General features: G+C 46.9%; 1 protein-coding gene across 2 annotated transcripts in view; it reads left to right on the top strand.

Annotated features, from left to right (window-relative positions):
• Positions 1–12,809, top strand: part of LOC121442791 (rho GTPase-activating protein 28-like) — a 174,818-nt gene that overhangs the window by 111,734 nt on the left and 50,275 nt on the right. The window lies entirely within an intron of this gene.

Raw genomic sequence — 12,809 nt, 5'->3', positions numbered from 1 at the left:
TGGGAGGGTGTGGCAGGGATGGCGAAACATCTCAGCTGAAGCTGGTCCATCCTAACTCTCAGAGGGAGCTAGAGCCAAGAGCAAGGCTGCATCCTGTAGACCAGAGCCTGACCAATCAGTCAACCTCTTCGTGGCTGCATTTCCCTGCACACCAAGGTTATTCTCTTTGTTGAAGTTACTCTGCAACTTCCTTGATAGTGGAGTGAACCTTTAGAGTTAGGAGGCTCAGGGAGGTAAGCCTTGAATGTAAATTCTGTGGAAGGCACAGGGGCCCCAGGGACATACCTGAGTTCTTGTGAGTAAGTCCAAGTGGATCGTTTTTAATGGGGGTAGGGAAATGAGTAGAGTAGCCTTTAGGTTCAGAAAATTTACTTTGATAAAACTAGAAGACATGGGAACCAATTAAATGAGTGATTGCGGTTCTTGTGAGAAGTGGCTGATTGGAGTTCCACCTTGTCTGCCTTGGTTTTGTTGCCACGGTTTCCCTCCTGGCACCATTAGTCACGCCCACCCCACCTACGTCAGCTGGACTGACGGTGTTCCTCCAGTACGCTTCTTCCTTCTCTCACTGAGCCATTTAACAGTTGCCTGACAGTGTGGCTTGGCACAGCAGGTATTTATTCAGAGTTCCGTGTGTACGATCCCTTCCCTGATGCTATCCAGAGATGATTCATGGGACTCTGGGTTGATGATTACACAGAATAAAAGAAACTTGGCACTGTGCTATTCTGCCTGAGGGGCAATTCAATCCATCCATCTGATTTAGGTTTCTCTTCTGTTCCAGTGCAGCTTCTGTCGTGATATAATTGAAGATAACAAGGATGTCAGCTAGTGCCTTAGTTAGGGTTTCGATTGCTGTGAAAAGACACCATGACAAGGCAACTCTTACAAAAGAGTTTTCCATTGGGGGCTTACTTAGAATTTGAGTGGTTTAGTCCATTATCATCATGGCAGGTAACATGACACACGCTTGTCCCTGGAGCAGTGGATGAGAGGTATATACTGGTCTGCAGGCCAAGTGCTGTGGGATAATGCTCTTGTACACTGTAAAGATTTATCACTCATATGGGTTTAATAAAACGCTGATTGGCCAGTATTCCAGAAGGAAGTATAGGCAGGGAGGCCAGCCTAAGAGCATTCTGGGAAGAGGAAAGGCAGAAAGTCGGTTGTCATCCAGAAGCCGAGGGAGCAAGATGAGAACGCCTTACTGAGAAAAGGTGCCAAGCTACGTGGCTAAATGTAGATAAGAATTATGGGCTAATTTAAGTCATAAGAGATAGTTAGAGCCGGGCGGTGGTGGCGCACGCCTTTAATCCCAGCACTCGGGAGGCAGAGGCAGGCGGATCTCTGTGAGGTCGAGACCAGCCTGGTCTACAAGAGCTAGTTCTAGGACAGGCTCCAAAACCACAGAGAAACCCTGTCTCGAAAAACCAAAAAAAAAAAAAAAAAAAAAGAGATAGTTAGTATTAAGCTTGAATAATAGACCAGACAGTTTATAATTAATATAAGCCTCTGTGTGTTTATTTGGGACCAAACAGCTATGGGACTGGACAGGACAGAAACTTTCATCTATACCAAGGGTAAGAGAGATATGTGGGTCTAGTTTGGGGATTGAAACTTCAAACCCACTTCCAGCTACACATTTTCTCCAACAAGGTCACACCCACTTCATCAAAGACACACCTTCTAATCCTTCTCAAACAATGCCAATCCCTGGCAACTTAGTGTTCAAATATATGAACCGATGAGGGACATTCTTATTTAAACCACCATAGATAGTGATCATGGATGATGTCTCCAATTTCAGTCTTCTCAGGTTGTTTGTATTTTCTTCTTAGATATAGTCATCATAAAGGATATTGCCAGGAAATTTGCATATACCTAGTTAATATATGTATCTGTGATAATATCATAGAATAATACCATCTTACAGAACTTTCTAGATGATAGCAATGGTTTGTTTCTATTCTAATATGACAGCCTCCATCATATTTGCAACAAGCAAGTTAACTGAATTTGATATTTTGTATAATCTTAATCAGTCTAAATCTAAACAATCACATATGACTTGGAGCGTGTGTGTTGAACAGCAGAATGTCATGTTGCCTGTTGTACTATGACTTGTTGAGCATTGTGAGTTCCGTGACATTTGAATTTTTGACTTAGTTGAAGTCCGCATCTTTCTGGGTGGAAGGATTATTGTTTCTCTCTAGCAGTAATGGGGGGAAGATGGCTTCTACACCTTGAAACCAAGAGTTCAGTCACATATGTCTTGGCTGAGATGCCGGCCAATGAAAAGTTGGTCCTGATAAATTCAGTTCCCTAGAACTTGCCTTTCTACCGTTCCCAGGGTCATTGTACAACACTCTTGAAAACTGTGTCTACCTGCTTTTTTTTTTTTTGTCAAATCTCTTACCAGCTACTTGAAGCAAAGGCTTGGGCTCTCCTCCAGTGAGCTGAGTTAGAAAGGGTCTATGGGCTTGCCCTGAATCCTGTGTCTGAAGTGGTTTCCATTGGTTCCTATTAGGCTGCTTGTTGTAGTAGGAGGAGCGGGCTGCTTGTTTTGTCCCAGCTAGCTTACACCCCCTGAAATTGTACTAATTAAATTGCTGCCTGGCCCATTAGCTCTAGCCTCTTATTGGCTAACTCACATCTTGATTAACCCATTTTTATTAAATCTGTGTATCACCATGTGACTGTGGATTACCAGCAAGATTCTAACCTACGTCCATCTCAGGCAGGAGATTCATGGCACCTGCCACACTGCCTTGTTCCCAGCATTCTGTTCTGTCTACTCCGCCCACCTAAGGGCTGCCCTATCAAAAGGCCAAGACAGTTTCTTTATTCAGCCAATGAAAGCAACACATAGACAGAAGAACCTCCTACATCAGCTTGTTCTTCACCTGGTGTAGTCTGTTGGGAGTCTGAGGAACCTTTTGGGAGTGGGGCCTGACTGGTAGAAGTAGGTCACTAGGGATATGCCTTTGAAGGTTATACCCACCCCTTCCTGGTTTGTCAAGAGCTAAACAGGCTCCGCCGAATGTTCCTACCACCATAGCTGAGCTATCCCACAATGCCTTTCATTCCATAATGGACTGAAACCATGAGGACGTATCAGGGTTTCTCTTTTAAATTGTTTCTTTTAGGCTTTGGTCTTAGACATCAAAGTCTCCAGTACTTTTGGTACATTGCATTTCTTTAACAATACAAACCAGTAAAGTATGGGGTCCTTTGTGGCCAATCCCTTCTTTTATTCTGACCCTCTCTGAAGGGACAGATGAAGAGAACGCTTGTACCTTGGTCTTTAAGTGTAAAAACTGAAGTTTTTCTTGGGTGCAATCGGCTATGAACTGCTGCTTCCAGGCAGGGCAGTGGATATAGCCCAGTGCGTGCACACGTGCACACACGCACACACACACCAGACAGTTAAGAGATAATGATGACAGAACCCTTCCTTCTCTCTGCCTTTGCCTTCAGTCTTCAGTTACAGCCCAGTTTCAGAGTGAAGTGGGAATAAGGGTTAAGGTAAGAGGTGGGGTAGCTGCAGGCCAAAGGAAGAACCAAATAGCCTTGTATTGTGTGTGTTTCTTGTCTGGCATGTAAAAACCACATAAACCTAGCCTTCGAAAAAGAACCTCGTGTTTCTGTTATATAAGGTCTGATCTTTTCCCTAAAGATTTCAGCGTCTTTTGTGAATACCTTGTAAGGAATGCCCTGGGCCTTTTAAACTTCCTGTCTTAGCTTAACAAGTAAACACCAATTCTCCTCTCTCCTTGCTCCACATCTGTCCTGGTTTGCTTCCCCCTCTTTCTCTGCCTCCCTTCCTTCCTCCCTCTGCGGCCACTGATTGCACATCCCCCTCGCTCATCTCTTCTTCCTCCTTTCTTTTCTCGCTTTGGTCCTTTCTCCCTCTTTTCTCTCTTATCATTATCTTTCTTTGGTTGTCGTTTGCCAAAATTGACTGAATATTTGCCTAAAATTTTCCGTTTCACTTTCTTAGTAAGTTTCTTTTTAATTATATAACCCCTTGTGTGTGCGTGTGAGTATGCGTGTGTGTGTATGTGTGTGTGTGTGTGTGTGTGTGTGTGTGTGAGCACGCACATGTGAGGACTACAGTGTGCTGTACTTGTAGAGGTCAGAGGACAACTTCCTCTGTTAAATTGATTTTACTCCTACCATTTGGGTCCTGAGAAGGGAATTCAAGTCATCAGGTACCCTCACCTGCTAAGCCATCTTACTGTCCCTAAACCTCTCAGTTTCACAAGAAGATTCTGTATTCATCTTAAATGTATAATTTTACCTGTGTACTCAACAGGTGACAACATGCATTCAACAGTTTGATATACAGACGCTCAAATTATGTTAGTTTTCCAAAAAAATTTTTCTCATATAATTCCAGCTTAAATTCCCCTTCCTTCAGAACTGCAAGGGAATCTCCAGCCATCCATCCTGAGTAGTCACTGTGGGGTACCATGCCTATGTCAGGGCAGGCCTGCTCCTTTATTGACTAAAAGTCAAAGTATTTGATTGTCATTTATATTCTTGGGGTTTGAAACTGTACCAGCTTGACCTTTTTGCAAAATTCATCGTGTCTGCACTAAATGAAAACTTTGAACACTAGGAAATATTTAAATTATTATAAATTCCTTCCCATGGTGCACCGTCTCCTGAGCCCCTGTTGAGTAGTTCTTGGGCTCAGACTGATCTCTGGGACTCTTGACTCTTCTCTTTTAATTTCCCGGGTTTTGTTTTGGTTTTTGTTTTGTTTTGTTTCATTTGTGTGTGTTTGCTTTAGATTCTTGAAAAATCCCTTAAACCTCAATTTGCGAATGTCAGTAATTTGGCCATGGTTGAATTTGTACTTGGGTTAATTTTCGGAATTTAATACTTACCAGTTTATAGCTATCTTCCCTTCCTTTGATTTCTCTTTTATTCTAATAATCTGTCCATTGGTATTGTCGATTTTGTGTGCAGGGATTAAAGCCAGGGCTCAGACATGTCAGGGAAGCATCCCAACCCTTGCTGTCTCTGCCCAGCTGCACTATTCTTGCTTCTTGGCTGCAAACACCATCTCGCACTCTGAAGACAGCTCAAGCCTAACCTCCCACCGCCTGCTCCTTTCTGTGAGCGGTTTCCTTCCGGTGATGGACTTATTTTTAGAGTCATTGTTTTCTCTTCCCATTGTTATCGTTAAATTGATTTCTCATCCCTGGCTGTTGATATATATTTCTTCAGGGGAGACTAGATTGATTGCTTGTGATTTCTTTCGTTGGTGACTGTGTGCTTCTCATGCAGTTGTATGGACCCGCTTCAACACCAAAAGTCTGCTATGAAAAGGATTTGGGGTCCGTGGGTAGACAAGTGTGTCTCACCTGCCGCATTTTGCTTTGAGACGTGACAGTTGATGACTGAGCGACAAGATTCCCCAAGAACTCTATTTCCTTTCCAGGCAAAGCAAACTTCCCCTTTCCTACTCTTGTCCTTATCATCCAAAAGTCCCGGCTGAGGTATAGTTCAGCCACCCTGCAGTCCCAGGCCACTACTTCCTCCTAACAGCCACCGAGCAGCCAGTGAAGGTCACTGTGGCACCGGGAGTCTGTCCTTCAGCCTTCACTCAAGGAAAGACTCTGCCTTGCCCTTTTACCAAGAAAAATGTTTTTCAGCTGCTTGTCACTTTTTTTGAGCTGGGCTGCATTCCAAACTTTTCCATTTCTCTCTGAATGTGGAGGCTTGGGGACCAAGCACTTAACTCCTGCTTATTGTCACTCGTACCTTTTCCCAGGCTGACGATTTTTCTACACTATTGAGCGATTTTTGTGGCTCGGGGCCTAAGCATTTAACTCCTCGGTTTTCTTTTGTGCCTTTTCCCAGGCCGAGGCCTTACCAACCCATTTTTGAGTTTTAATCTTCCGGGAACTCCCGATAACTTCTTTTCTGCTAGTAAAATGTTGAGTACCTTCCAGAGCTAAGCCTTTTAAACGATGCTATATCTTCTGTCGCTCAGTTTGATTGGTAGGAGAGGGAGACAGTAGTGTGTGCATTTTGTTCACTTGATGGAATTTTCTTGTCCGGATTAACTAGCTCCTTTCTAAGTTAATGTGCTTTTTTTTTTCCTCTCCTCGTTTTCAATGAAATATATAATCTTCGCTGGAAACAGTCAGGCTGAGGAATAACTATTTTTATGAACCCAAAGACATTTTATGATTTCACTAAATAACCTGCGAATTAGTTTTCCAATGGTGTCCGGTAGTGAGGGAGCAGAGTGTTTGGATCTTGCCTTAGCCATGGCATGCTAAGTCGAAAGTGCTAAGCCAGGGTCAGGGTGCTTAACACATGGTGTGTACCCAAAGGCATTGCTCCAGGGTTTGGAAGACATGAGTAAACATTCATTTAATTGGGGGAAACACGGATCTAATTAACACCCGGTTTCATAACTGGTAAGTATTTAGCTAAAGGTGTACCTCACTGTGCAGATACAGTCATGGGGGGTGCTTTTATGTATTGTGTTGTATATAATTCATGTGTGCCCTTGACTGCACAGAACAGAAGCACAGGAAATGGCGAGTTGTGCTAATAGGAGTTTTTCCTCTTTGAAGGCAACACTCAAGTAGATGGTTCTTTCTTGCCAGGAACCCAGCTTCCTTTTGCGTTCCTGTGTGTCATCCACATACAGCCTCGTCCATTTACTGACGAGTCCGACGGGCCCACTGCAGGCTCCATATTCTGGAATGGCATCAAAGGCCCTATCATTCCAGACTCACTTTCCTGGAAATCCTTCTTGGGAGAGTTCCCGTTACCTCGTGGCTCAGGACCACATCATCGTTAGCTTCAAAGATGCTCGTGTTTTGGTTTTTGTTAGGCATAGAACTCCCTGGGGGTGAGGGATCAAGATACTGTTAATGAAGACAGCAGGCTGGGGATAGGAAAATAGTTGGCAGTGCCTCCTACAAAGAAAAATGCCCGTTTTCATCCCTCGAATTGAATCTGATCTCAGTATTGATGGGCACAAGGCTCAGTGCAGTGCTGAGTATATATGTAGTCATAGCCGTCGCTGTCTCCCTCAGTCTCTGTGAGGGATGAAGTCTCAGATGAAACTCACGACCCGTGATGGATGCACAGTTTGAAGGGAGAGCTCATTTCTGTGCTAAAATGCCCTGTAGTTTTTCTTAGTATCCAAATGATTTTTGCTGCATACCAATTCATTTTAATAAAAAGTTTGGGATGCAAATATGGGTAAAGAAATGATATCAGTGGTCCCCAGGTGGGGAAAAAATAGTCCATGGGTCAAGTAAAGGGGAATAGTGTCAGGAGGTTTGAAGAAGTCATTTTTTTAAAGGCCATCAGGCAGACTGATGTGGGAGTATCATCTATCAATCTGTTGATTTCATTGGTTAAGCAATAAAGAAACTGCTTGGCCCTGATAGGTTAAAACATAGGTGGGAAGAGTAAACAGAACAGAATGCTGGGAGGAAGAGGAAGTGAGCTCAGAGAGACACCATGCTCCCCTCTCTCAGGGGCAGACTCGACAGCTCTGCTCTCTGGAGCAGAGGCCATGCTCCCCTCTCCCGGGCAGACGCAATGAACTCCAACCCAGGATGGACATAGGCTAGAATCTTCCTGGTAAGACTGATGCTACATAGATTATTGGAAATGGGCTAGTCCAGGTACGAGAGTTAGCCGAGAAGAGGCTAGATATAATGGGCCAAGCAGTGTTTAAATGAATACAGTTTGTGTGTTGTTATTTGGGGCATAAGCTAGCAGGCGGCCGGGGTTCTGGGGACGCAGCCCCACCACTCCTATTACTACAGCAGGCCAGGGAGAGAATGCTGATTTACTTTGAAACAATGGGGAGGGGGAGAGATTCAAACTAAGGAATAAGTAATCTCCTAGTTAAATCCACATGCTCCCACACGCGGTACCTGTGCTTCCAAAGCACTAGCAAGTGTTGATGCAGCTCCAAGTGCAAAAGTGAGTGTGTACAGGGTGGGGTAGGGGTTGGGAGATTGGGGGGGGGCTGGCTAGATTTTCATAAGCTCCTAAAGGTGACTCTTTTGTGGCCTTCCACATATCACACAGTAGTAATTTAATTCTCAATATTGGACCTGTAGCATTTCTGCTGCTGTCTAAGTATAAATACCACGAGGGAGGCACAGATGAGTGGGAGGTGCTTGTTTCCTCATATGTGCCGCAGTGGGGCCAGGGTGTGACCCTGCGGGGGAGGGAATGGGGTTCCCGGGTGCCCACTTTAGGTACACTTACATTATCCTCTGGGTAGAAGTCAGGGTCTCACTCATGTTACACACTCCCTGAAGCCAGGGTCTCACACATGTTACACACTCCCTGAAGCCAGGATTTCACCTATGTTACACACACACTGAAGTCAGGGTCTCACACATGTTACACACGCACTGAAGCCAGGGTCTCACACATGTTACACACTCACTGAAGCCAGGGTCTCACACATGTTACACACTCCCTGAAGTCAGGGTCTCACATATGTTACACACTCCCTGAAGCCAGGGTCTCACGCATGTTACACACGCACTGAAGCCAGGGTCTCACACGTGTTACACACGCACTGAAGCCAGGGTCTCACACGTGTTACACACTCCCTGAAGCCAGCGTCTCACACATGTTACACACTCCCTGAAGCCAGCGTCTCACACATGTTACACACTCCCTGAAGCCAGGGTCTCACACATGTTACACACGCACTGAAGCCAGGGTCTCACACATGTTACACACGCACTGAAGCCAGGGTCTCACACGTGTTACACACTCCCTGAAGTCAGGGTCTCATGCATGGCATGCATTCCCCAAAGCCAGGGTTTTACACATGTTACACATATTACCCGAAGCCAGGGTCTCTTACATGTTACACACTCCCCAAAGCCAGTGTCATACACGTTACACACTCCCCGAGGCCAGGGTCTCTTACGTGTTACACATTCCAGCACTAAACTTGCTCCCGCAGTTTAGCATCTGATCCATGTTAGTACAATCTCAAAGAAGGCGAATGTGAGCCTGTAGCACCCAGGGAACCGTGTCAACCCACAGCCCTATTTTACGATCTGTGCCATCTGGCATGAGTCTTGGGCCATCTTCAAGCCATGCCCGGCGGTAGGGTTGAGGAATGACGTGGGTATACTTGAGTTCATGGCTCAGAAAGTCTGCCCTGGCCAACTGAGATGCTGCAAAGCATGTCTGTCTGTCTGCTCTCATGTCCGTCTGTCTGCTCTCATGTCCGTCTGTCTGCTCTCATGTCCGTCTGTCTGCTCTCATGTCCGTCTGTCTGCTCTCATGTCCGTCTGTCTGCTCTCATGTCCGTCTGTCTGCTCTCATATCTGTCTGTCTGCTCTCATGTCTGTCTGCTCTCATGTCCGTCTGTCTGCTCTCATGTCTGTCTGCTCTCATGTCCGTCTGTCTGCTCTCATGTCTGTCTGCTCTCATGTCTGTCTGTCTGCTCTCATGTCTGTCTGTCTGCTCTCATGTCCGTCTGTCTGTTCTCATGTCCGTCTGTCTGCTCTCATGTCCGTCTGTCTGCTCTCATGTCTGTCTGCTCTCATGTCTGTCTGCTCTCATGTCTGTCTGCTCTCAGGTCCGTCTGTCTGCTCTCATGTCTGTCTGCTCTCATGTCTGTCTGTCTGCTCTCATGTCCGTCTGTCTGCTCTCATGTCTGTCTGCTCTCATGTCTGTCTGCTCTCATGTCCGTCTGTCTGCTCTCATGTCTGTCTGCTCTCATGTCTGTCTGTCGGCTCTCATGTCTGTCTGTCTGCTCTCATGTCCGTCTGTCTGCTCTCATGTCTGTCTGCTCTCATGTCTGTCTGTCTGCTCTCATGTCTGTCTGTCTGCTCTCATGTCCGTCTGTCTGCTCTCATGTCTGTCTGCTCTCATGTCTGTCTGTCGGCTCTCATGTCTGTCTGTCTGCTCTCATGTCCGTCTGTCTGCTCTCATGTCTGTCTGCTCTCATGTCTGTCTGTCTGCTCTCATGTCTGTCTGTCTGCTCTCATGTCCGTCTGTCTGCTCTCATGTCTGTCTGCTCTCATGTCTGTCTGTCGGCTCTCATGTCTGTCTGTCTGCTCTCATGTCCGTCTGTCTGCTCTCATGTCTGTCTGCTCTCATGTCTGTCTGTCTGCTCTCATGTCTGTCTGTCTGCTCTCATGTCCGTCTGTCTCTTCTCATGTCTGTCTGCTCTCATGTCTGTCTGTCTGCTCTCATGTCTGTCTGTCTGCTCTCATGTCCGTCTGTCTGCTCTCATGTCTGTCTGCTCTCATGTCTGTCTGTCTGCTCTCATGTCCGTCTGTCTGCTCTCATGTCTGTCTGCTCTCATGTCCGTCTGTCTGCTCTCATGTCCGTCTGTCTGCTCTCATGTCTGTCTGCTCTCATGTCTGTCTGTCTGCTCTCATGTCCGTCTGTCTGCTCTCATGTCTGTCTGCTCTCATGTCTGTCTGTCTGCTCTCATGTCCGTCTGTCTGCTCTCATGTCCGTCTGTCTGCTCTCATGTCCGTCTGTCTGCTCTCATGTCTGTCTGCTCTCATGTCCGTCTGTCTGCTCTCATGTCTGTCTGTCTGCTCTCATGTCTGTCTGTCTGCTCTCATGTCCGTCTGTCTGCTCTCATGTCTGTCTGCTCTCATGTCTGTCTGTCTGCTCTCATGTCTGTCTGTCTGCTCTCATGTCCGTCTGTCTGCTCTCATGTCCGTCTGTCTGCTCTCATGTCTGTCTGCTCTCATGTCTGTCTGTCTGCTCTCATGTCCGTCTGTCTGCTCTCATGTCCGTCTGTCTGCTCTCATGTCCGTCTGTCTGCTCTCATGTCTGTCTGCTCTCATGTCCGTCTGTCTGCTCTCGTGTCTGTCTGTCTGCTCTCATGTCTGTCTGTCTGCTCTCATGTCCGTCTGTCTGCTCTCATGTCCGTCTGTCTGCTCTCATGTCCGTCTGTCTGCTCTCATGACTGTCTGCTCTCATGTCTGTCTGCTCTCATGTCTGTCTGTCTGCTCTCATGTCCGTCTGTCTGCTCTCATGTCCGTCTGTCTGCTCTCATGTCCGTCTGTCTGCTCTCATGACTGTCTGCTCTCATGTCTGTCTGCTCTCATGTCTGTCTGTCTGCTCTCATGTCCGTCTGTCTGCTCTCATGTCTGTCTGCTCTCATGTCCGTCTGTCTGCTCTCATGTCTGTCTGCTCTCATGTCCGTCTGTCTGCTCTCATGTCTGTCTGTCTGCTCTCATGTCTGTCTGTCTGCTCTCATGTCTGTCTGTCTGCTCTCATGTCTGTCTGTCTGCTCTCATGTCCGTCTGTCTGCTCTCATGTCCGTCTGTCTGCTCTCATGTCTGTCTGTCTGCTCTCATGTCTGTCTGCTCTCATGTCCGTCTGTCTGCTCTCATGTCTGTCTGTCTGCTCTCATGTCTGTCTGTCTGCTCTCATGTCTGTCTGCTCTCATGTCTGTCTGCTCTCGTGTCTGTCTGTCTGCTCTCGTGTCTGTCTGTCTGCTCTCATGTCTGTCTGTCTGCTCTCATGACTGTCTGCTCTCATGTCTGTCTGCTCTCATGTCTGTCTGTCTGCTCTCATGTCTGTCTGTCTGCTCTCATGTCTGTCTGCTCTCATGTCCGTCTGTCTGCTCTCATGTCTGTCTGTCTGCTCTCATGTCTGTCTGTCTGCTCTCATGTCTGTCTGCTCTCATGTCTGTCTGTCTGCTCTCATGTCCGTCTGTCTGCTCTCATGTCTGTCTGCTCTCATGTCTGTCTGCTCTCATGTCTGTCTGTCTGCTCTCATGTCTGTCTGCTCTCATGTCTGTCTGTCTGCTCTCATGTCTGTCTGTCTGCTCTCATGTCTGTCTGTCTGCTCTCATGTCCGTCTGTCTGCTCTCATGTCCGTCTGTCTGCTCTCATGTCTGTCTGTCTGCTCTCATGTCTGTCTGCTCTCATGTCCGTCTGTCTGCTCTCATGTCTGTCTGTCTGCTCTCATGTCTGTCTGTCTGCTCTCATGTCTGTCTGCTCTCATGTCTGTCTGTCTGCTCTCATGTCCGTCTGTCTGCTCTCATGTCTGTCTGCTCTCATGTCTGTCTGCTCTCATGTCTGTCTGTCTGCTCTCATGTCTGTCTGCTCTCATGTCTGTCTGTCTGCTCTCATGTCTGTCTGTCTGCTCTCATGTCTGTCTGTCTGCTCTCATGTCCGTCTGTCTGCTCTCATGTCTGTCTGTCTGCTCTCATGTCTGTCTGCTCTCATGTCTGTCTGTCTGCTCTCATGTCTGTCTGTCTGCTCTCATGTCTGTCTGTCTGCTCTCATGTCTGTCTGCTCTCATGTCTGTCTGTCTGCTCTCATGTCTGTCTGCTCTCATGTCTGTCTGTCTGCTCTCATGTCTGTCTGTCTGCTCTCATGTCTGTCTGTCTGCTCTCATGTCTGTCTGCTCTCATGTCCGTCTGTCTGCTCTCATGTCTGTCTGCTCTCATGTCCGTCTGTCTGCTCTCATGTCTGTCTGTCTGCTCTCATGTCTGTCTGTCTGCTCTCCACCCCTTCCTGACACAGGGAGATGACTCTTCCCTTAGACCGACCCCGCCTTGGTCCTCTGAAGACTGATGGTGGGGCTGGGGTCTGTAGGACCTACTGTTCAGTATTTGACAAGAGCTGGTACATCTGGCACTCACTTGTGGCTGGCTCTTGGTCCCATTGAGTGCTCTGTTGTGTGGTCTGCATGTGTCCAGCTGGGTTCTGGCTGCTCTGAATTCATTTGTCAGCTGAGGTCTGGAGGGCAGTGCAGTCAGCTGGTACTGGAAGCAGTACTATTTTGTAAAATTGCCCCTGATTTTTTTCCAATTT

Source organism: Microtus oregoni, unplaced genomic scaffold, assembly GCF_018167655.1.
Source record: "Microtus oregoni isolate MIOR12 unplaced genomic scaffold, Mior012 000095F_ref0000231, whole genome shotgun sequence".
NCBI lineage: Eukaryota > Metazoa > Chordata > Mammalia > Rodentia > Cricetidae > Microtus > Microtus oregoni.
Note: the sequence above shows the minus strand (reverse complement) of the source record. Positions and strands in the feature narration are given on the sequence as shown.